This window comes from Paralichthys olivaceus, chromosome 1, assembly GCF_024713975.1.
Source record: "Paralichthys olivaceus isolate ysfri-2021 chromosome 1, ASM2471397v2, whole genome shotgun sequence".
In the NCBI taxonomy this organism is placed as follows: Eukaryota; Metazoa; Chordata; class Actinopteri; order Pleuronectiformes; family Paralichthyidae; genus Paralichthys; species Paralichthys olivaceus.
The window spans coordinates 14,167,709-14,193,563 of record NC_091093.1 but is presented as its reverse complement, the minus strand read 5'-3'; the positions used below and the strand labels follow the sequence as shown (position 1 = coordinate 14,193,563).

Genomic DNA, 25,855 nt, shown 5'->3' with positions numbered 1-25,855 from the left:
GATAGAGTAAAATGCACCACTGCTGAAAACTTTATCAACTGTTGTTGCTAACAAATGAAACAGGAGATCTTTTTAAATGCTACAGGGACAACCAATATTACACTAAATGTACAATACTTTTATACAAATATTCCTATTAGGGTAAGGTAATAACGTAAGTTCAAAATGCTTTCTAACAATTCTTTAAATGTTTTCATATGTCACTCATATACGTATGTTGTTCAAGGTTCACACTGGTTTAGAATCACATACGTGGCCATATTTTCTGTTTAACTGTTGCTTTCATCATTTCTAGACTCATGATGGTGAAAAAAACACTCAAAGTTTAATACCACTTGCCTATCTAACTATGTTGAAAACATATTACATTATTAAGTAACTCAGAAAGATGTTTTATCACTAAGACGATATACAGACATGAAGAGAGGAAATACAATAAATACATATGTAACATAGATGATACTTGTGTTTATCTTCTTGTTGTGAAATGTTACCATCATGAGTGTTCACATCATGTGTGCTCACACACACAAGGAAAATCTGCTAGTACTCATGGCATTGGTTTGAGGCGCAGGTCCAGATAATTTTAGAATTTTACAGCCTTTCTATTTGTTTCAGTGTGTGTGTGTGTGTGTGTATGTTACATAACATGAAGTATGAGGGGCCAGAGTGACATCAGTGCTGACTCCTAATGAGCAGAGTTGAAATACAATCTCCACACACTCCTAACAACCCCAATCAATTAGACAGCTGCTCTGTGTGTGTGTGTGTGTGTGTGTGTGTGTGTGTGTGTGTGTGTGTGTTCAAAAAAGAGACAGAAGTTCAGAGAATGAGAAGAAAAGAGAAGTAAAGAACATTAGATGATGGCACAGATGGGGAGGAGGAGAGAGAAAAACACTAACAGATAAATAATCAAAGTGACAGTTAAAAAGAGAAACAGAAGATTGCAACATGTGAAGCTCCCTCCGCCACATTTATCAGACTGGGAAGTGTTTTTCTTTAGTAAATGTTCTTGAACTTTAAAAAGCACCACATTGATTTACAGATCTGTGTGTGTGTGTGTGTGTGTGTGTGTGTGTGTCAGCTGTGTGCCACATTTTGACTCTGTCCCTGCTCAAACCTCAACCCCGACCATATCAAACTTTAAGCCTGAATCAGCTGAATCCTCAGATTGTGACAGAACAGAATTTTCCTCTAAAAAAACATACAGACAAATAATGTAGACTCCAACAGACTGACACACACTCACTGGAATCTTGACTGAAGGAGTGAAGCTGCTGGACGTGCTTTATCTCTGTCTGTTCCCCTGCTCTCATAACACAATCCTTCCTCTTTTCCTTCCTTTCCTTATCACTCTCTTCCCCTTTCTGTATTTTCCTGTCAAACACATTCTCTCCTGCCTTGTCTTAGTCTGTTTCTGTCATCTGTCGTCATCGTTCACTATTCATCACACCTCCTCCTCCTTTCCTCTCTTGCTCTTCATGTCTACAGGCTGTTTACTTGGATAACCTGTATTTGCGATCGTCTGTGTTTGCATGTTGTGTTCAAAGTTCACCAAGTGTGTCATGTGGCATTGGCACAGTTGAGAAACAGTGTGACACATGTAGCTTGCTCTCCCACAGCTCCCCATCTCCTCCTCTGCACACACATCTCTCCTGTGGACTGTGAACAACAGCTGACCACTGTGTTTACATAAGTGCAAAACTGGTGCACAACATGTTCACAGAGCCTGATCACATCCCTGCACAGTGAGTAGATGCACTATTATTTCACAAGTTTCTGTGGAAAATGTGTGATATGGAGTTAGTACAGTATTTACTTATGTCCCTCTTTTTGCAGATTATGTTAATAACTATATTTGGCTTTTCTGGTATCATTACAAATCCTATTTTTCCTTATTGTGAACAAATGATTTGATTTCATATCATTACATGTTCATGATCTGCATTTGCTTAACTGATTTAATGTACATGATTTCAAAAGTTTCAGGGAAACAATCCTGACTTCTCAGGTTAACCCATCCCAGGATTCATTGCGTGTCGGTGATAAAGCTAACAAGCAAGCTATGCAGAAGCAGAGCTGCATAAGAATTATGGTAAGGGAAGGGCAAGCTGTTAACACAAACAGGAAATCCTCCGTAGATCTCATGTTAGTTCATGGAAGGATGCAGCCCCTGAATTTAGACACATCTTTTAATATATTTTGACCACTGTTTCCACTTTAAAAATATTTGACCCTAGCTGACCCTTCCATGATTTTTGAGTTTTGATCGACCTAACCTTTTGACCAGTTTGCTGCTTACATTTTATCATTTGAGATTGTTCACTGGACTTGAACTTCTTCTGTGTCACTAAAGACTGAAAAATGTAAAACATTTGCGCAGTGGTGAGGTGATGATCAGCCGTTCTTATTTGACCAAACTATCCTGAGCCTGGATGATGAGTTAGAAGAAGCATCTCTGATACAGACCTGTTTTGCATTAATTTCATCACTAGATTTTGTATTGTAATTCTCCTAACTGAATTTTACCAATGAAATATCCTTGTGCATTTTTCTGAAAGTTTTAGTGGGTAGGTCCTGCAGTGAGCAGAGCTGACGGGCGTCACGTGTTTAATCAGCCAGCCACGTTTTTTTTTATTTGGAAAAAGTCTTCATTTACCCAGAGTTCACTGCAAAATAATCTTGACTGACAGAAATCTGACTTTCATTGTACTCCACAGTGTTTTTGAGACCAGCCCAGTCGACACACACCTCCTTCCCTGCAGATGTGGCTGATGAACACAGGTGTGACTATTCACATTAATGTCTGCTCTGGCTCGTGTTGCAGCGAGCCATGCTGGACCGCCTGCGAGGGTTGAAGCAGGAACCTGGAATTGAATCACCCACATAAAATGCAGCCATCATTAAATTTATTCATTAAACCTGTGCTTTTCTCAGTAGTTGTGTAATGGCATCCAGTGGAAGACATTACACAACTGCAGGGTTAGTTGTGTAATGGCTGAGATCAGAGGGCCGTCGTCATTACAGGAGTTCTGCTGCCATTACCGTAACCGTCAAGAAATAATCCCAAATGCCAAACCCTGCATTAACAATAATCAACCCCTAACTAAAACCCAGAGAGAAACCTCCATCCTCTGTGACTCCTAATGGACAGTGTCAGTGACCATGGATACTTGTTCACAAGTATAGTTCTTTACTGCATCACCACAGACTCATCTGAAAACTCAGACTGCAGAAAAACATCATTTTGTCTTTGAACTGTCATGTGTTTTGGTACAAAGAGCACGGAAGTGAGACACATTCAGGATGCAGCCTTGAAAAGTCAGTCTTTAAACTGTTCATTTGTGATCACATCTGTCAGGACAGATGTCAACATCATAGGCTGTATATGAAGATGGATGATGTGTCTCCACTTCCTGTCCAGAAATAAAGCAAAAATGTCCTGGGTACTGCAGGAAACTCAACCATCTCAATGTCCGCCAACACCACAGCCCACAAGGCTAATGATGGTGGCTGGTGAACCCCCCCTTCCTGTTCACTCTCCACAGCAATGACTGTGCCACAACCTCACCCATCACAACATACTTCAAATACTAACCATGCTGGTACTCATTAATGACAATGTTACTGTTTAATATATTACAAGTATCCGTCTCCTCAATTCCCCTTTAGTTGACCCCAACCAAGCTCACCTGCATGAATAATAAAAACTGTTCTACCACAACAGGTGACAATGATTGCTGTGAAAAGGCTCAATGGACCAGCCAGTGTTGATGACTAAGGTGATTCATACAAGTCTGGGATTGTATGTGATAGACAGAAGCAGTAGCTTGTTCTCAATATTACAACCAAGGTCAGGCTCAGGGCTCACTGCAACAAACGTGTGAATGTGATTCATTTGCATGTGTGGAGTAAGAAGGAAAGGTTGGTATGTATCAAACTGAGATTATTAGTATCGACTAGAAGCATAGAGCAGCTGTCACCATGAAAACAATGTAATCAAATTTGATTTAACTAAACAGTTATTAAAATTTCATCATCGCAAACTTTTAAAATTCATATGCATGGATCTCACACAGAGAAAAAATGTAGAGGACAGAGACTTAAGCTGACACACACACACACACACACACACACACACACACACATACAGTTGTACCTATAAGTGAGGACATAATATATTCCCTGGTCCTTTACCATAACATTACAGCTAAAGGCCTAGTCCTAAAAGTGAGGACCGGCCAAATGTCCTCACTCCATAAGGCCTATAAGGTCAAAATGTTTCTCACAAAGATATAAGTACAAGTACACACACACACACACACAAACACACACAAGTGCACACTTCTGGGAAACAGGGATTAGTAACTGATATTGAAAGGTGGGAGACGGCAGCCTCCCTCTGTGGCCTCTTATACCAGATGTAACCAGCTGGCACACACACACACACACACACACACACACACACACACACACACACACACACACACACACACACACACACACACTCTCAGTTCCCAGTGAGTGGCTCGTGGCCAGAACTTTTGTCCTTTTCTCTACTGTGTGAGCTGGCACATAATGGATAGGGAGCGAGAGTAGGGGGGAGAATTTGTGTGTGTGTATGTGTGGGGGGGTGAATTGGGGGTTGGTGGTATTCAAAAAGTTCAAAGACACTGCTTCAATGCATCTCTGTACCCAATGGATCTGTGCAGTGAAAGACAACAGCTCCATGAAGGTCTTAAACTGTTCGACTGTCCAGCTTGAATTACATTTGACATCAGCTGCTTGGGGCAGAGTGGGTGTTTGACGTTGAAGTAACTGAGTAACTGGGAGTTAGGTTCATCAGATTGACTCATTAAGTCGTGGGAGGCTGATCCTGGAAGTCGAGGAAGTTCTCCTCAGTTTCTCCATTTCTGTGGAAAATATGCCTCATCTGGATTCATAAAGAAAAAGCAAATGTGCTGTGACCACTAGGGGCGTCAGCTACACTGTAAAACATCTGTGGGGGGGAGAATGCAGATTTCAATATTTTGCCCCTATAGTTGCTTGTTATTGTATCATATTTTATTTTCATTCCCTTGTTTAGAGAAGAACATCCTATTCATCCAGGAACTGCATTAGTATCATTACTCCACAAATCGCAAATATATATAAGATGAAAGCACTTGTTCTTTAGTATTTCCACTTTATGATACTTCATACTTCTCTGATAAAATTCAGAGAGAAATATTGTATTTTATACTCCATTAGATTTATTAGATAGTTTTAATTTATTTTAAAATAAAGATTTCTAAAGAAAAGATAAAATAACAAGCTGTTAAAAAACATTGTTAAAAACTAAACCAGTGGTTTCGAAAATGTTTTGCTTCCGAAAAGCTTTTTCCCACTTAATGATCCAGTCACGCAACAAATCAAAGAGAGAAGGTAGGGTGGTTTTCAATCCAGTCACAAGACGATACAGCTTTGGGGAGAAGACATCTTTCTCCAATCACAAGGTCTTTCAAGAATGTTCTATTTAAAGCTAGAAAATGTGTCTTTTAGTAACCAGCCATTGTTGTCAGGTGTATTCATGCTGCAGTGTTTCTACCTGTTTTTACATTTACAATATTACAGCAGGAAGAAATGTCTATAACAAGTGAACAACAGCTCTGTGACAGAAGGCAGACATGTGGGAAACAGGGAGCGTGTTCTCGGTCCATAATGAAACCATGCAGTCAAGATATGTGCTCAGTCATGACAGTAGATGACCTCAGTGTGGAAACTCACAACAATGTTCAAATCAGGTCATGTTAAAGCTTTACTACGCTCCCAGGGGTTACAGTACACAAACTCATGTGTACAGTGTTATTACCTGTGCATGTACGGTATTTTCAAGACATTTATAGCAGTAGATTATCAAGAGAAATAATATTTTTAGTGAGAGAATTTAAAACGTCTGTTTTTTATTCACCAGGAGCAACATTTTAATAAACAAAAACAAAATTTTACTAAATCACTATAAGTGCATACGTTTAAAACGAAAGATAAGTTAACAACTTAACTTGTCAACACTTGACCTCTGCATAAAAGGCCAATACAAAAACTCATCCATACTCAAACGCTTTTCTGATTTAATTTGGTTACTACTATACTGTGGGTAGGATGGACAATCATGTACTCTCAGAGTGAGAAAGGGGTATTTTGTAAGAAAAATAGAGATGAAATCAATTTTTGTGGGAAAAGGGCAAAGATAAAGATGAAACACAAAGTCTTTATCGACAGACTCATAAGGTGAATTTGTGGCAGAGAAAGACTGAGAGTGAAAAAATGTGGAGTGATGTAAGAGCAGCAGTATGTCCGCTGATCAGACAGCTGCTTGTTTCCACTTCTGTCTTATCTCTGACCGCACCCTGTGTGTGTGTGTGTGTGTGTGTGTGTGTGTGTGTGTTCCCACTGCACATAGTGATGTCTTAATATGCATGTACATGTAGTTCCTGCATGTGAGTGTGTGTATGTGTGTTTGAACAGGTGTGTTTGTGAACAATCTGCTCTGTGTGTGTGTTTCAGTTCCCGGGACGTTGTTTACTTTTGTTTATATTCATTGCGTATTTGTTTCAACAGAGCTCGTTCTCAAGTCTTTACTCAAGTACACACAGATGTGCAACTGCAATGCACAGCATTGGTGTCCTCATGTGTGTGTTATCATAAAACAGCAAACTAAATATCATCTGCTGCAGAATAATCCATCCTGTCTGCCTCTTCCTGTCCCATATTTGAGCTTTGAAGGTTTTTGTCTTCTTAAGGGTAAGATCTGAGGCTGCCTTTGGTTTCCTTGTATATGTAATATATGCGTTGTCATGTGTGATATATCACCATTTATACCATACATACAAAATATTACAAAAAAGATCAGTGATAATAAAATCTGGTATTCTAAATTTGATGCCCGACAAGGATTTATGATTGTTAAGTTTAGTCATGTAAAAATGTGAATAGCTGCGTACATGAATGTGGATAGTTTGTTGGAAGACGTTAGCAGAAAGTGAGACACAAAGTGATCCGAAAAGGAAAAAACAAAAAAGAAAGATCAGGAGACAGAGAGGGGGGAAGAAGAGAGGGAATGAAGAGGGGGAGGAAGAGGAAGTGTCAGTGGGAGGAGAAGAAAAATGGAAAGAGGGGCACAAAAGAGGTGGAAGAGAAAAGAAGAAAGGATGTGGCGAGTTTTCCTGTTTTTCTATTATTCTAACATGCCTTTATCCAACATTAGCTTAGCCTGATGCAAACACACACACACACACACACACACACATGCACACAAAGATGTCACCATCAGCTGTTCTGCTACAAGCAGGATGTTCCAGCATGTCAGCTCCAGACACATCCTGTGTGTGTGTTCAGATTATGTTCTTTGTTTTCTATATTTTGTTTTTTCTCATTTGCCATGATGAAATCCCAATAACTGTGTTGTTAAATTAAAAAAAATGATATTGTTATCATGGCGACAGCTTCCAGTTCATCTAGTCCTTCCTGTGTTATACAAACTAACCTTTGCCTTGTACATCTATCTGAGTGAGGACCCGGTTAACATGGGGTCAGGATGAGAGCCAGACTATGTGGACATTCATCCTCTTCTTTGTCGCTGTCAGCAATCTAATAAAGGCATGAAATAACACCCTCAGTTATGAGCAGGTTAAGAAAAGGTTGGATTTACTCATGTAAAGTTGCGATACTTTGGGAAAGGGAAATCCTGACAAATGCGGGTGTTAAGTTAATCTGCTGTTTGGGGCGAGAATTTAGAAAAATAAAAATGATTTGTTTAGTAAAAAACGACAGGAGATGAATTTAACGATCGCTTAAAAGTCTGTCTTCGTCCAGAGGGAGGTTTTTCAAATTCATTCCAAAGAGGGTGTGGAAGATCTTTAACTATTGATCAATTTCCTCCTGCTCCCACCAACTGTGTGTGGGGGTTTCTTATAATCTTGCTGGCAATGTTAACTATTTTTCATGAGTTTACTTTTTACTGTTTAAATTTCCATACCAGCATGTTTTGTAGGTGATTATTCTTTGGACTAAAGGCTGAAATAAACCATCTCCAGGACAAAAACCACAAAGTTGTTTAATTTATTATTTAATAAAAGAATAGTATAGCATAGTCTTTGCATTGAGTGTTCAGTAACATCCACTTCAAGGAAAAATAATTGAAACAATTTCAACAACTTACTAAACCTAGAGTTAGATTTTAAGGTATCTTATTATAATGTTTTGTTGTTATGTGGTTTTAAGATAGAGGGCAGGAGATCGAAAAAGACAGCACAAGCCTTGATGAAAGCTTACAGTGTCTAACTACAACCTGCTATTGTGGTCTAGCCTTTTTATATAGAACCTGTTGGCTAGACTACTCACACACACACGCACACACACACGCACACACTCTGTTCTGTGTCCAGGTCTAGTCGGACTCCTATGGTTCTCCTCCACAACCATCAGTCAAGTTTAAGAGTGTGCAGACGGAGGAAACTCCCCCTACACATACAGCTGGACAAGGCCACCATTGAGCTCCATAGTAGTGGCCTTTTAGAAACTTTTACAGTTACTGCAATAAAACGTCAGCCAAGAACAGCTGCCTACACTGTCCCATAGTATATAAGACGCATTTAGAAATCAATATATAGGTTAGGTTTGGTGTTGGCGTGGCCGAAACAGCTGTGGACGGTTCAGAGAGAGACATGCTTCCTATTTTGGGACAGTGATCTGACCAAAAACACAGCAGTTTTAATCATATACATTATAGCCACGAGGACAAAAGAGTCACATTGAAGCACACATGCAAAGTTTTTTTCAGTCTGTATTTCTTTCTCTCTCTCTCTCACACACACACACACACACACACCATCGAAACCACTAATCTACACCATGAGAACAAAAAACATCCTGCCTGTAAAAGACAGGGAGAAATTGTGTGTATTCTGGTGTGTGTGTGTGATGACATTTTTAGATTCCAAGGACAGCGTGTGTTTCCTCTCTTGCTTTCTATTGTTCCTGCAGCAGCACTGATCCTCTGGGGAGCAGAGCAACTGTCGAGCAGCAGCCAATGACGGGGCAGGACAGAGAGGCCCCCAAGGCTGATGGGAACTAAAGTCTGTCCTCTTTTTTTTACTTTGCTGTTTCCATGGAGATTTTAAAGTAAACCCACTGCGTTGCATGAGATGGACTGTGATCAAGTGCCGTAGAGGACAAATTAATTTCATTAGATTCAAAGACAGGAGGTGACTGCACTTTCTTTAACCTGCCAGGTTACAGGTGATTGTGTGTGTGTGTGCTTGTCCTTCCACAGATTATTAAATCATCTTCACTGTAACCAAAATCTTCACGCTGTGGTACCAAAGAGTCCTGGCCTGGAAACTGTGTGCTTGACTGTCCCCTCTCTTGGAAATGCACACATGTATCGGGCTGACTATGTGCCTTTGAGGCTCAGACTATACCGTTAAGTTAGTAATGATTTCATAGATAATAATACATCTTAATTTGTATACAAATTGAAATATGAAGGCTGAGCTTGAGAAAGCAGTCATGTCTCAGATGCACACCTTCCAGGCTGAGCAGAGCCTCATCTGTATACGGATTATGGAGGAGATATGTTGTCTCCGCAAAAATGCTTCTGCAGAGAGAAGTGGAGGAGCTGACTTCTGAACTCTCACTGAAGAAGGAGAGAGAGGATGTCAAGCATCAGGAGTGGCAGGAGGAAAAGTAGGAGGAGTAGCAAGAGGAGAAAGAGGGGGAGGAGCAGCAGGAGAAGCAGGAGGAGGAGAAGCCTGTGGACAAACCTGCAGATAAAACTGTACTAAACAACCAGCAGGAGTTCCTCTCTGATGCTCTCCCTGCTTCAGAACCTGTGGAGACTGAGGTGTCTGAGGAGACGCCCAAAAAGAAGAAGTCTTCAAACTAGAAAACAATCAGACAGCATCTGGGACTGAGGAGGAGGGAGAAACAAATGTACACTGCACCTAACAACTGATTCACACCTGATAGTTGTTCACCTGTGCTCCTCCTGCATGAAATCATGTCTGAGAGGAGGAATTTAAAATGTTATATAATCTATATGATGCATATATATGTAATATGATGTTAACAAATATCTCAAAATTGTATTATCTCATCCATATATATTGTTTCCTTTAGTTACATTGGTTTCTAGTCAGGTTTTTAACCTAACCTTACCTTAACATAAACCTGAACCTTGCTGAAACAAAACCACGTTAGTAGGAATAAAGTCAGAGTGACACAGAATCTGTTTTCTCAGTAGATGTCAGGTCATTTTTAATCATGACACCATGGATGGAACCAACTTCCAAGTCTCTATGACCTTCAGAACAAAAGTTATTCAAGAATATCTTGATCTCCAATGGGTTTTCATCCCCAACCCTAACCCTAACCCTGGCTGCAACCCTAACCCTAATTGCAACCCTAACCCCAACCCTAACCCTCATTTCAGCCCTAACCCTATTCGCCATAGGGTGAATAACTCTGCGCTGCTTGCTCGAAACGTGCTGAAATTTGGTGTGGGTGCGTGGCTGTCTCCCCTTTACTATCTGTGAAATGCCCAAGTCTCGACGACGTTCAGAGAAAAAGTAATTCAAAAATATCGTGTACTTTTTTGTTGAGATTTGGTGGTTTGACCCCTTCCGGAGGTCGGAGAAGCTCGGGGATGGTACCAATGGATCGGGCATCCCCACATTAGTTCAGATGGAACCAACTTCCAAGTCTCTATGACCTTCAGAACAAAAGTTATTCAAGAATATCTTGATCTCCAATGGGTTTTCATCCCCAACCCTAACCCTAACCCTAATTGCAACCCTAACCCCAACCCTAACCCTCATTTCAGCCCTAACCCTATTCGCCATAGGGTGAATAACTCTGCGCTGCTTGCTCGAAACGTGCTGAAATTTGGTGTGGGTGCGTGGCTGTCTCCCCTTTACTATCTGTGAAATGCCCAAGTCTCTACGACGTTCAGAGAAAAAGTTATTCAAAAATATTGTGTACTTTTTTGTTGAGATTTGGTGGTTTGACCCCTTCCGGAGGTCGGAGAAGCTCGGGGATGGTACCAATGGATCGGGCATCCCCACATTAGTTCAGATGGAACCAACTTCCAAGTCTCTATGACCTTCAGAACAAAAGTTATTCAAGAATATCTTGATAACCAATGGGTTTTCATCCCCAACCCTAACCCTAACCCTGGCTGCAACCCTAACCCTAATTGCAACCCTAACCCCAACCCTAACCCTATTCGCCATAGGGTGAATAACTCTGCGCTGCTTGCTCGAAACGTGCTGAAATTTGGTGTGGGTGCGTGGCTGTCTCCCCTTTACTATCTGTGAAATGCCCAAGTCTCTACGACGTTCAGAGAAAAAGTTATTCAAAAATATCGTGTACTTTTTTGTTGAGATTTGGTGGTTTGACCCCTTCCGGAGGTCGGAGAAGCTCGGGGATGGTACCAATGGATCGGGCATCCCCACATTAGTTCAGATGGAACCAACTTCCAAGTCTCTATGACCTTCAGAACAAAAGTTATTCAAGAATATCTTGATCTCCAATGGGTTTTCATCCCCAACCCTAACCCTAACCCTGGCTGCAACCCTAACCCTAATTGCAACCCTAACCCTAACCCTAACCCTCATTTCAGCCCTAACCCTATTCGCCATAGGGTGAATAACTCTGCGCTGCTTGCTCGAAACGTGCTGAAATTTGGTGTGGGTGCGTGGCTGTCTCCCCTTTACTACCTGTGAAATGCCCAAGTCTCTACGACGTTCAGAGAAAAAGTTATTCAAAAATATCGTGAACTTTTTTGTTGAGATTTGGTGGTTTGACCCCTTCCGGAGGTCGGAGAAGCTCGGGGATGGTACCAATGGATCGGGCATCCCCACATTAGTTCAGATGGAACCAACTTCCAAGTCTCTATGACCTTCAGAACAAAAGTTATTCAAGAATATCTTGATCTCCAATGGGTTTTCATCCCCAACCCTAACCCTAACCCTGGCTGCAACCCTAACCCTAATTGCAACCCTAACCCTAACCCTAACCCTCATTTCAGCCCTAACCCTATTCGCCATAGGGTGAATAACTCTGCGCTGCTTGCTCGAAACGTGCTGAAATTTGGTGTGGGTGCGTGGCTGTCTCCCCTTTACTATCTGTGAAATGCCCAAGTCTCTACGACGTTCAGAGAAAAAGTTATTCAAAAATATCGTGTACTTTTTTGTTGAGATTTGGTGGTTTGACCCCTTCCGGAGGTCGGAGAAGCTCAGGGATTGTACCAATGGATCGGGCATCCCCACATTAGTTCAGATGGAACCAACTTCCAAGTCTCTATGACCTTCAGAACAAAAGTTATTCAAGAATATCTTGATCTCCAATGGGTTTTCATCCCCAACACTAACCCTAACCCTGGCTGCAACCCTAACCCTAATTGCAACCCTAACCCTAACCCTAACCCTCATTTCAGCCCTAACCCTATTCACCATAGGGTGAATAACTCTGCGCTGCTTGCTCGAAACGTGCTGAAATTTGGTGTGGGTGCGTGGCTGTCTCCCCTTTACTATCTGTGAAATGCCCAAGTCTCTACGACGTTCAGAGAAAAAGTTATTCAAAAATATCGTGTACTTTTTTGTTGAGATTTGGTGGTTTGACCCCTTCCGGAGGTCGGAGAAGCTCGGGGATGGTACCAATGGATCGGGCATCCCCACATTAGTTCAGATGGAACCAACTTCCAAGTCTCTATGACCTTCAGAACAAAAGTTATTCAAGAATATCTTGATCTCCAATGGGTTTTCATCCCCAACCCTAACCCTAACCCTGGCTGCAACCCTAACCCTAATTGCAACCCTAACCCTCATTTCAGCCCTAACCCTATTCGCCATAGGGTGAATAACTCTGCGCTGCTTGCTCGAAACGTGCTGAAATTTGGTGTGGGTGCGTGGCTGTCTCCCCTTTACTATCTGTGAAATGCCCAAGTCTCTACGACGTTCAGAGAAAAAGTTATTCAAAAATATCGTGTACTTTTTTGTTGAGATTTGGTGGTTTGACCCCTTCCGGAGGTCGGAGAAGCTCGGGGATTGTACCAATGGATCGGGCATCCCCACATTAGTTCAGATGGAACCAACTTCCAAGTCTCTATGACCTTCAGAACAAAAGTTATTCAAGAATATCTTGATCTCCAATGGGTTTTCATCCCCAACACTAACCCTAACCCTGGCTGCAACCCTAACCCTAATTGCAACCCTAACCCTAACCCTAACCCTCATTTCAGCCCTAACCCTATTCGCCATAGGGTGAATAACTCTGCGCTGCTTGCTCGAAACGTGCTGAAATTTGGTGTGGGTGCGTGGCTGTCTCCCCTTTACTATCTGTGAAATGCCCAAGTCTCTACGACGTTCAGAGAAAAAGTTATTCAAAAATATCGTGTACTTTTTTGTTGAGATTTGGTGGTTTGACCCCTTCCGGAGGTCGGAGAAGCTCGGGGATGGTACCAATGGATCGGGCATCCCCACATTAGTTCAGATGGAACCAACTTCCAAGTCTCTATGACCTTCAGAACAAAAGTTATTCAAGAATATCTTGATCTCCAATGGGTTTTCATCCCCAACCCTAACCCTAACCCTGGCTGCAACCCTAACCCTAATTGCAACCCTAACCCTAACCCTAACCCTCATTTCAGCCCTAACCCTATTCGCCATAGGGTGAATAACTCTGCGCTGCTTGCTCGAAACGTGCTGAAATTTGGTGTGGGTGCGTGGCTGTCTCCCCTTTACTATCTGTGAAATGCCCAAGTCTCTACGACGTTCAGAGAAAAAGTTATTCAAAAATATCGTGTACTTTTTTGTTGAGATTTGGTGGTTTGACCCCTTCCGGAGGTCGGAGAAGCTCGGGGATGGTACCAATGGATCGGGCATCCCCACATTAGTTCAGATGGAACCAACTTCCAAGTCTCTATGACCTTCAGAACAAAAGTTATTCAAGAATATCTTGATCTCCAATGGGTTTTCATCCCCAACCCTAACCCTAACCCTGGCTGCAACCCTAACCCTAATTGCAACCCTAACCCTCATTTCAGCCCTAACCCTATTCGCCATAGGGTGAATAACTCTGCGCTGCTTGCTCGAAACGTGCTGAAATTTGGTGTGGGTGCGTGGCTGTCTCCCCTTTACTATCTGTGAAATGCCCAAGTCTCTACGACGTTCAGAGAAAAAGTTATTCAAAAATATCGTGTACTTTTTTGTTGAGATTTGGTGGTTTGACCCCTTCCGGAGGTCGGAGAAGCTCGGGGATTGTACCAATGGATCGGGCATCCCCACATTAGTTCAGATGGAACCAACTTCCAAGTCTCTATGACCTTCAGAACAAAAGTTATTCAAGAATATCTTGATCTCCAATGGGTTTTCATCCCCAACACTAACCCTAACCCTGGCTGCAACCCTAACCCTAATTGCAACCCTAACCCTAACCCTAACCCTCATTTCAGCCCTAACCCTATTCGCCATAGGGTGAATAACTCTGCGCTGCTTGCTCGAAACGTGCTGAAATTTGGTGTGGGTGCGTGGCTGTCTCCCCTTTACTATCTGTGAAATGCCCAAGTCTCTACGACGTTCAGAGAAAAAGTTATTCAAAAATATCGTGTACTTTTTTGTTGAGATTTGGTGGTTTGACCCCTTCCGGAGGTCGGAGAAGCTCGGGGATGGTACCAATGGATCGGGCATCCCCACATTAGTTCAGATGGAACCAACTTCCAAGTCTCTATGACCTTCAGAACAAAAGTTATTCAAGAATATCTTGATCTCCAATGGGTTTTCATCCCCAACCCTAACCCTAACCCTGGCTGCAACCCTAACCCTAATTGCAACCCTAACCCTCATTTCAGCCCTAACCCTATTCGCCATAGGGTGAATAACTCTGCGCTGCTTGCTCGAAACGTGCTGAAATTTGGTGTGGGTGCGTGGCTGTCTCCCCTTTACTATCTGTGAAATGCCCAAGTCTCTACGACGTTCAGAGAAAAAGTTATTCAAAAATATCGTGTACTTTTTTGTTGAGATTTGGTGGTTTGACCCCTTCCGGAGGTCGGAGAAGCTCGGGGATTGTACCAATGGATCGGGCATCCCCACATTAGTTCAGATGGAACCAACTTCCAAGTCTCTATGACCTTCAGAACAAAAGTTATTCAAGAATATCTTGATCTCCAATGGGTTTTCATCCCCAACACTAACCCTAACCCTGGCTGCAACCCTAACCCTAATTGCAACCCTAACCCTAACCCTAACCCTCATTTCAGCCCTAACCCTATTCGCCATAGGGTGAATAACTCTGCGCTGCTTGCTCGAAACGTGCTGAAATTTGGTGTGGGTGCGTGGCTGTCTCCCCTTTACTATCTGTGAAATGCCCAAGTCTCTACGACGTTCAGAGAAAAAGTTATTCAAAAATATCGTGTACTTTTTTGTTGAGATTTGGTGGTTTGACCCCTTCCGGAGGTCGGAGAAGCTCGGGGATGGTACCAATGGATCGGGCATCCCCACATTAGTTCAGATGGAACCAACTTCCAAGTCTCTATGACCTTCAGAACAAAAGTTATTCAAGAATATCTTGATCTCCAATGGGTTTTCATCCCCAACCCTAACCCTAACCCTGGCTGCAACCCTAACCCTAATTGCAACCCTAACCCTCATTTCAGCCCTAACCCTATTCGCCATAGGGTGAATAACTCTGCGCTGCTTGCTCGAAACGTGCTGAAATTTGGTGTGGGTGCGTGGCTGTCTCCCCTTTACTATCTGTGAAATGCCCAAGTCTCTACGACGTTCAGAGAAAAAGTTATTCAAAAATATCGTGTACTTTTTTGTTGAGATTTGGTGGTTTGACCCCTTCCGGAGGTCGGAGAAGCTCGGGGATTGTACCAATGGATCGGGCATCCCCACATTAGTTCAGATGGAACCAACTTCCAAGTCTCTATGACCTTCAGAACAAAAGTTATTCAAGAATATCTTGATCTCCAATGGGTTTTCATCCCCAACACTAACCCTAACCCTGGCTGCAACCCTAACCCTAATTGCAACCCTAACCCTAACCCTAACCCTCATTTCAGCCCTAACCCTATTCGCCATAGGGTGAATAACTCTGCGCTGCTTGCTCGAAACGTGCTGAAATTTGGTGTGGGTGCGTGGCTGTCTCCCCTTTACTATCTGTGAAATGCCCAAGTCTCTACGACGTTCAGAGAAAAAGTTATTCAAAAATATCGTGTACTTTTTTGTTGAGATTTGGTGGTTTGACCCCTTCCGGAGGTCGGAGAAGCTCGGGGATGGTACCAATGGATCGGGCATCCCCACATTAGTTCAGATGGAACCAACTTCCAAGTCTCTATGACCTTCAGAACAAAAGTTATTCAAGAATATCTTGATCTCCAATGGGTTTTCATCCCCAACCCTAACCCTAACCCTGGCTGCAACCCTAACCCTAATTGCAACCCTAACCCTAACCCTAACCCTCATTTCAGCCCTAACCCTATTCGCCATAGGGTGAATAACTCTGCGCTGCTTGCTCGAAACGTGCTGAAATTTGGTGTGGGTGCGTGGCTGTCTCCCCTTTACTATCTGTGAAATGCCCAAGTCTCTACGACGTTCAGGGAAAAAGTTATTCAAAAATATCGTGTACTTTTTTGTTGAGATTTGGTGGTTTGACCCCTTCCGGAGGTCGGAGAAGCTCGGGGATGGTACCAATGGATCGGGCATCCCCACATTAGTTCAGATGGAACCAACTTCCAAGTCTCTATGACCTTCAGAACAAAAGTTATTCAAGAATATCTTGATCTCCAATGGGTTTTCATCCCCAACCCTAACCCTAACCCTGGCTGCAACCCTAACCCTAATTGCAACCCTAACCCTCATTTCAGCCCTAACCCTATTCGCCATAGGGTGAATAACTCTGCGCTGCTTGCTCGAAACGTGCTGAAATTTGGTGTGGGTGCGTGGCTGTCTCCCCTTTACTATCTGTGAAATGCCCAAGTCTCTACGACGTTCAGAGAAAAAGTTATTCAAAAATATCGTGTACTTTTTTGTTGAGATTTGGTGGTTTGACCCCTTCCGGAGGTCGGAGAAGCTCGGGGATTGTACCAATGGATCGGGCATCCCCACATTAGTTCAGATGGAACCAACTTCCAAGTCTCTATGACCTTCAGAACAAAAGTTATTCAAGAATATCTTGATCTCCAATGGGTTTTCATCCCCAACACTAACCCTAACCCTGGCTGCAACCCTAACCCTAATTGCAACCCTAACCCTAACCCTAACCCTCATTTCAGCCCTAACCCTATTCGCCATAGGGTGAATAACTCTGCGCTGCTTGCTCGAAACGTGCTGAAATTTGGTGTGGGTGCGTGGCTGTCTCCCCTTTACTATCTGTGAAATGCCCAAGTCTCTACGACGTTCAGAGAAAAAGTTATTCAAAAATATCGTGTACTTTTTTGTTGAGATTTGGTGGTTTGACCCCTTCCGGAGGTCGGAGAAGCTCGGGGATGGTACCAATGGATCGGGCATCCCCACATTAGTTCAGATGGAACCAACTTCCAAGTCTCTATGACCTTCAGAACAAAAGTTATTCAAGAATATCTTGATCTCCAATGGGTTTTCATCCCCAACCCTAACCCTAACCCTGGCTGCAACCCTAACCCTAATTGCAACCCTAACCCTAACCCTAACCCTCATTTCAGCCCTAACCCTATTCGCCATAGGGTGAATAACTCTGCGCTGCTTGCTCGAAACGTGCTGAAATTTGGTGTGGGTGCGTGGCTGTCTCCCCTTTACTATCTGTGAAATGCCCAAGTCTCTACGACGTTCAGAGAAAAAGTTATTCAAAAATATCGTGTACTTTTTTGTTGAGATTTGGTGGTTTGACCCCTTCCGGAGGTCGGAGAAGCTCGGGGATGGTACCAATGGATCGGGCATCCCCACATTAGTTCAGATGGAACCAACTTCCAAGTCTCTATGACCTTCAGAACAAAAGTTATTCAAGAATATCTTGATCTCCAATGGGTTTTCATCCCCAACCCTAACCCTAACCCTGGCTGCAACCCTAACCCTAATTGCAACCCTAACCCCAACCCTAACCCTCATTTCAGCCCTAACCCTATTCGCCATAGGGTGAATAACTCTGCGCTGCTTGCTCGAAACGTGCTGAAATTTGGTGTGGGTGCGTGGCTGTCTCCCCTTTACTATCTGTGAAATGCCCAAGTCTCTACGACGTTCAGAGAAAAAGTTATTCAAAAATATCGTGTACTTTTTTGTTGAGATTTGGTGGTTTGACCCCTTCCGGAGGTCGGAGAAGCTCGGGGATGGTACCAATGGATCGGGCATCCCCACATTAGTTCAGATGGAACCAACTTCCAAGTCTCTATGACCTTCAGAACAAAAGTTATTCAAGAATATCTTGATCTCCAATGGGTTTTCATCCCCAACCCTAACCCTAACCCTGGCTGCAACCCTAACCCTAATTGCAACCCTAACCCCAACCCTAACCCTCATTTCAGCCCTAACCCTATTCGCCATAGGGTGAATAACTCTGCGCTGCTTGCTCAAAACGTGCTGAAATTTGGTGTGGGTGGGTGGCTGTCTCCCCTTTACTATCTGTGAAATGCCCAAGTCTCTACGACGTTCAGAGAAAAAGTTATTCAAAAATATCGTGTACTTTTTTGTTGAGATTTGGTGGTTTGACCCCTTCCGGAGGTCGGAGAAGCTCGGGGATTGTACCAATGGATCGGGCATCCCCACATTAGTTCAGATGGAACCAACTTCCAAGTCTCTATGACCTTCAGAACAAAAGTTATTCAAGAATATCTTGATCTCCAATGGGTTTTCATCCCCAACCCTAACCCTAACCCTGGCTGCAACCCTAACCCTAATTGCAACCCTAACCCTCATTTCAGCCCTAACCCTATTCGCCATAGGGTGAATAACTCTGCGCTGCTTGCTCGAAACGTGCTGAAATTTGGTGTGGGTGCGTGGCTGTCTCCCCTTTACTATCTGTGAAATGCCCAAGTCTCTACGACGTTCAGAGAAAAAGTTATTCAAAAATATCGTGTACTTTTTTGTTGAGATTTGGTGGTTTGACCCCTTCCGGAGGTCGGAGAAGCTCGGGGATTGTACCAATGGATCGGGCATCCCCACATTAGTTCAGATGGAACCAACTTCCAAGTCTCTATGACCTTCAGAACAAAAGTTATTCAAGAATATCTTGATCTCCAATGGGTTTTCATCCCCAACACTAACCCTAACCCTGGCTGCAACCCTAACCCTAATTGCAACCCTAACCCTAACCCTAACCCTCATTTCAGCCCTAACCCTATTCGCCATAGGGTGAATAACTCTGCGCTGCTTGCTCGAAACGTGCTGAAATTTGGTGTGGGTGCGTGGCTGTCTCCCCTTTACTATCTGTGAAATGCCCAAGTCTCTACGACGTTCAGAGAAAAAGTTATTCAAAAATATCGTGTACTTTTTTGTTGAGATTTGGTGGTTTGACCCCTTCCGGAGGTCGGAGAAGCTCGGGGATGGTACCAATGGATCGGGCATCCCCACATTAGTTCAGATGGAACCAACTTCCAAGTCTCTATGACCTTCAGAACAAAAGTTATTCAAGAATATCTTGATCTCCAATGGGTTTTCATCCCCAACCCTAACCCTAACCCTGGCTGCAACCCTAACCCTAATTGCAACCCTAACCCTAACCCTAACCCTCATTTCAGCCCTAACCCTATTCGCCATAGGGTGAATAACTCTGCGCTGCTTGCTCGAAACGTGCTGAAATTTGGTGTGGGTGCGTGGCTGTCTCCCCTTTACTATCTGTGAAATGCCCAAGTCTCTACGACGTTCAGAGAAAAAGTTATTCAAAAATATCGTGTACTTTTTTGTTGAGATTTGGTGGTTTGACCCCTTCCGGAGGTCGGAGAAGCTCGGGGATGGTACCAATGGATCGGGCATCCCCACATTAGTTCAGATGGAACCAACTTCCAAGTCTCTATGACCTTCAGAACAAAAGTTATTCAAGAATATCTTGATCTCCAATGGGTTTTCATCCCCAACCCTAACCCTAACCCTGGCTGCAACCCTAACCCTAATTGCAACCCTAACCCTCATTTCAGCCCTAACCCTATTCGCCATAGGGTGAATAACTCTGCGCTGCTTGCTCGAAACGTGCTGAAATTTGGTGTGGGTGCGTGGCTGTCTCCCCTTTACTATCTGTGAAATGCCCAAGTCTCTACGACGTTCAGAGAAAAAGTTATTCAAAAATATCGTGTACTTTTTTGTTGAGATTTGGTGGTTTGACCCCTTCCGGAGGTCGGAGAAGCTCGGGGATTGTACCAATGGATCGGGCATCCCCACATTAGTTCAGATGGAACCAACTTCCAAGTCTCTATGACCTTCAGAACAAAAGTTATTCAAGAATATCTTGATCTCCAATGGGTTTTCATCCCCAACACTAACCCTAACCCTGGCTGCAACCCTAACCCTAATTGCAACCCTAACCCTAACCCTAACCCTCATTTCAGCCCTAACCCTATTCGCCATAGGGTGAATAACTCTGCGCTGCTTGCTCGAAACGTGCTGAAATTTGGTGTGGGTGCGTGGCTGTCTCCCCTTTACTATCTGTGAAATGCCCAAGTCTCTACGACGTTCAGAGAAAAAGTTATTCAAAAATATCGTGTACTTTTTTGTTGAGATTTGGTGGTTTGACCCCTTCCGGAGGTCGGAGAAGCTCGGGGATGGTACCAATGGATCGGGCATCCCCACATTAGTTCAGATGGAACCAACTTCCAAGTCTCTATGACCTTCAGAACAAAAGTTATTCAAGAATATCTTGATCTCCAATGGGTTTTCATCCCCAACCCTAACCCTAACCCTGGCTGCAACCCTAACCCTAATTGCAACCCTAACCCTAACCCTAACCCTCATTTCAGCCCTAACCCTATTCGCCATAGGGTGAATAACTCTGCGCTGCTTGCTCGAAACGTGCTGAAATTTGGTGTGGGTGCGTGGCTGTCTCCCCTTTACTATCTGTGAAATGCCCAAGTCTCTACGACGTTCAGAGAAAAAGTTATTCAAAAATATCGTGTACTTTTTTGTTGAGATTTGGTGGTTTGACCCCTTCCGGAGGTCGGAGAAGCTCGGGGATGGTACCAATGGATCGGGCATCCCCACATTAGTTCAGATGGAACCAACTTCCAAGTCTCTATGACCTTCAGAACAAAAGTTATTCAAGAATATCTTGATCTCCAATGGGTTTTCATCCCCAACCCTAACCCTAACCCTGGCTGCAACCCTAACCCTAATTGCAACCCTAACCCCAACCCTAACCCTCATTTCAGCCCTAACCCTATTCGCCATAGGGTGAATAACTCTGCGCTGCTTGCTCAAAACGTGCTGAAATTTGGTGTGGGTGGGTGGCTGTCTCCCCTTTACTATCTGTGAAATGCCCAAGTCTCTACGACGTTCAGAGAAAAAGTTATTCAAAAATATCGTGTACTTTTTTGTTGAGATTTGGTGGTTTGACCCCTTCCGGAGGTCGGAGAAGCTCGGGGATTGTACCAATGGATCGGGCATCCCCACATTAGTTCAGATGGAACCAACTTCCAAGTCTCTATGACCTTCAGAACAAAAGTTATTCAAGAATATCTTGATCTCCAATGGGTTTTCATCCCCAACCCTAACCCTAACCCTGGCTGCAACCCTAACCCTAATTGCAACCCTAACCCTAACCCTAACCCTCATTTCAGCCCTAACCCTATTTGCCATAGGGTGAATAACTCTGCGCTGCTTGCTCGAAACGTGCTGAAATTTGGTGTGGGTGCGTGGCTGTCTCCCCTTTACTATCTGTGAAATGCCCAAGTCTCTACGACGTTCAGAGAAAAAGTTATTCAAAAATATCGTGTACTTTTTTGTTGAGATTTGGTGGTTTGACCCCTTCCGGAGGTCGGAGAAGCTCGGGGATGGTACCAATGGATCGGGCATCCCCACATTAGTTCAGATGGAACCAACTTCCAAGTCTCTATGACCTTCAGAACAAAAGTTATTCAAGAATATCTTGATCTCCAATGGGTTTTCATCCCCAACCCTAACCCTAACCCTGGCTGCAACCCTAACCCTAATTGCAACCCTAACCCTAACCCTAACCCTCATTTCAGCCCTAACCCTATTCGCCATAGGGTGAATAACTCTGCGCTGCTTGCTCGAAACGTGCTGAAATTTGGTGTGGGTGCGTGGCTGTCTCCTTTTTACTATCTGTGAAATGCCCAAGTCTCTACGACGTTCAGAGAAAAAGTTATTCAAAAATATCGTGTACTTTTTTGTTGAGATTTGGTGGTTTGACCCCTTCCGGAGGTCGGAGAAGCTCGGGGATGGTACCAATGGATCGGGCATCCCCACATTAGTTCAGATGGAACCAACTTCCAAGTCTCTATGACCTTCAGAACAAAAGTTATTCAAGAATATCTTGATCTCCAATGGGTTTTCATCCCCAACCCTAACCCTAACCCTGGCTGCAACCCTAACCCTAATTGCAACCCTAACCCTAACCCTAACCCTCATTTCAGCCCTAACCCTATTCGCCATAGGGTGAATAACTCTGCGCTGCTTGCTCGAAACGTGCTGAAATTTGGTGTGGGTGCGTGGCTGTCTCCCCTTTACTATCTGTGAAATGCCCAAGTCTCTACGACGTTCAGAGAAAAAGTTATTCAAAAATATCGTGTACTTTTTTGTTGAGATTTGGTGGTTTGACCCCTTCCGGAGGTCGGAGAAGCTCGGGGATGGTACCAATGGATCGGGCATCCCCACATTAGTTCAGATGGAACCAACTTCCAAGTCTCTATGACCTTCAGAACAAAAGTTATTCAAGAATATCTTGCTCTCCAATGGGTTTTCATCCCCAACCCTAACCCTAACCCTGGCTGCAACCCTAACCCTAATTGCAACCCTAACCCCAACCCTAACCCTCATTTCAGCCCTAACCCTATTCGCCATAGGGTGAATAACTCTGCGCTGCTTGCTCGAAACGTGCTGAAATTTGGTGTGGGTGCGTGGCTGTCTCCCCTTTACTATCTGTGAAATGCCCAAGTCTCTACGATGTTCAGAGAAAAAGTTATTCAAAAATATCGTGTACTTTTTTGTTGAGATTTGGTGGTTTGACCCCTTCCGGAGGTCGGAGAAGCTCGGGGATTGTACCAATGGATCGGGCATCCCCACATTAGTTCAGATGGAACCAACTTCCAAGTCTCTATGACCTTCAGAACAAAAGTTATTCAAGAATATCTTGATCTCCAATGGGTTTTCATCCCCAACACTAACCCTAACCCTGGCTGCAACCCTAACCCTAATTGCAACCCTAACCCTAACCCTAACCCTCATTTCAGCCCTAACCCTATTCACCATAGGGTGAATAACTCTGCGCTGCTTGCTCGAAACGTGCTGAAATTTGGTGTGGGTGCGTGGCTGTCTCCCCTTTACTATCTGTGAAATGCCCAAGTCTCTACGACGTTCAGAGAAAAAGTTATTCAAAAATATCGTGTACTTTTTTGTTGAGATTTGGTGGTTTGACCCCTTCCGGAGGTCGGAGAAGCTCGGGGATGGTACCAATGGATCGGGCATCCCCACATTAGTTCAGATGGAACCAACTTCCAAGTCTCTATGACCTTCAGAACAAAAGTTATTCAAGAATATCTTGATCTCCAATGGGTTTTCATCCCCAACCCTAACCCTAACCCTGGCTGCAACCCTAACCCTAATTGCAACCCTAACCCTAACCCTAACCCTCATTTCAGCCCTAACCCTATTCGCCATAGGGTGAATAACTCTGCGCTGCTTGCTCGAAACGTGCTGAAATTTGGTGTGGGTGCGTGGCTGTCTCCCCTTTACTATCTGTGAAATGCCCAAGTCTCTACGACGTTCAGAGAAAAAGTTATTCAAAAATATCGTGTACTTTTTTGTTGAGATTTGGTGGTTTGACCCCTTCCGGAGGTCGGAGAAGCTCGGGGATGGTACCAATGGATCGGGCATCCCCACATTAGTTCAGATGGAACCAACTTCCAAGTCTCTATGACCTTCAGAACAAAAGTTATTCAAGAATATCTTGATCTCCAATGGGTTTTCATCCCCAACCCTAACCCTAACCCTGGCTGCAACCCTAACCCTAATTGCAACCCTAACCCTAACCCTAACCCTCATTTCAGCCCTAACCCTATTCGCCATAGGGTGAATAACTCTGCGCTGCTTGCTCGAAACGTGCTGAAATTTGGTGTGGGTGCGTGGCTGTCTCCCCTTTACTATCTGTGAAATGCCCAAGTCTCTACGACGTTCAGAGAAAAAGTTATTCAAAAATATCGTGTACTTTTTTGTTGAGATTTGGTGGTTTGACCCCTTCCGGAGGTCGGAGAAGCTCGGGGATGGTACCAATGGATCGGGCATCCCCACATTAGTTCAGATGGAACCAACTTCCAAGTCTCTATGACCTTCAGAACAAAAGTTATTCAAGAATATCTTGCTCTCCAATGGGTTTTCATCCCCAACCCTAACCCTAACCCTGGCTGCAACCCTAACCCTAATTGCAACCCTAACCCCAACCCTAACCCTCATTTCAGCCCTAACCCTATTCGCCATAGGGTGAATAACTCTGCGCTGCTTGCTCGAAACGTGCTGAAATTTGGTGTGGGTGCGTGGCTGTCTCCCCTTTACTATCTGTGAAATGCCCAAGTCTCTACGATGTTCAGAGAAAAAGTTATTCAAAAATATCGTGTACTTTTTTGTTGAGATTTGGTGGTTTGACCCCTTCCGGAGGTCGGAGAAGCTCGGGGATTGTACCAATGGATCGGGCATCCCCACATTAGTTCAGATGGAACCAACTTCCAAGTCTCTATGACCTTCAGAACAAAAGTTATTCAAGAATATCTTGATCTCCAATGGGTTTTCATCCCCAACACTAACCCTAACCCTGGCTGCAACCCTAACCCTAATTGCAACCCTAACCCTAACCCTAACCCTCATTTCAGCCCTAACCCTATTCACCATAGGGTGAATAACTCTGCGCTGCTTGCTCGAAACGTGCTGAAATTTGGTGTGGGTGCGTGGCTGTCTCCCCTTTACTATCTGTGAAATGCCCAAGTCTCTACGACGTTCAGAGAAAAAGTTATTCAAAAATATCGTGTACTTTTTTGTTGAGATTTGGTGGTTTGACCCCTTCCGGAGGTCGGAGAAGCTCGGGGATGGTACCAATGGATCGGGCATCCCCACATTAGTTCAGATGGAACCAACTTCCAAGTCTCTATGACCTTCAGAACAAAAGTTATTCAAGAATATCTTGATCTCCAATGGGTTTTCATCCCCAACCCTAACCCTAACCCTGGCTGCAACCCTAACCCTAATTGCAACCCTAACCCCAACCCTAACCCTCATTTCAGCCCTAACCCTATTCGCCATAGGGTGAATAACTCTGCGCTGCTTGCTCAAAACGTGCTGAAATTTGGTGTGGGTGGGTGGCTGTCTCCCCTTTACTATCTGTGAAATGCCCAAGTCTCTACGACGTTCAGAGAAAAAGTTATTCAAAAATATCGTGTACTTTTTTGTTGAGATTTGGTGGTTTGACCCCTTCCGGAGGTCGGAGAAGCTCGGGGATTGTACCAATGGATCGGGCATCCCCACATTAGTTCAGATGGAACCAACTTCCAAGTCTCTATGACCTTCAGAACAAAAGTTATTCAAGAATATCTTGATCTCCAATGGGTTTTCATCCCCAACCCTAACCCTAACCCTGGCTGCAACCCTAACCCTAATTGCAACCCTAACCCTAACCCTAACCCTCATTTCAG

At 43.8% G+C, this 25,855-nt stretch overlaps 1 long non-coding RNA gene across 1 annotated transcript; it reads left to right on the top strand.

The window, feature by feature from the left end:
- The first annotated feature begins 1,606 nt into the window (after window positions 1–1,606).
- Window positions 1,607–2,860, top strand: LOC138407247 (uncharacterized). Its single transcript, XR_011240668.1, has 3 exons — window positions 1,607–1,748; window positions 1,984–2,095; window positions 2,721–2,860. It is a non-coding gene; the product is annotated as an uncharacterized lncRNA (long non-coding RNA).
- The last annotated feature ends 22,995 nt before the right edge of the window (window positions 2,861–25,855 follow it).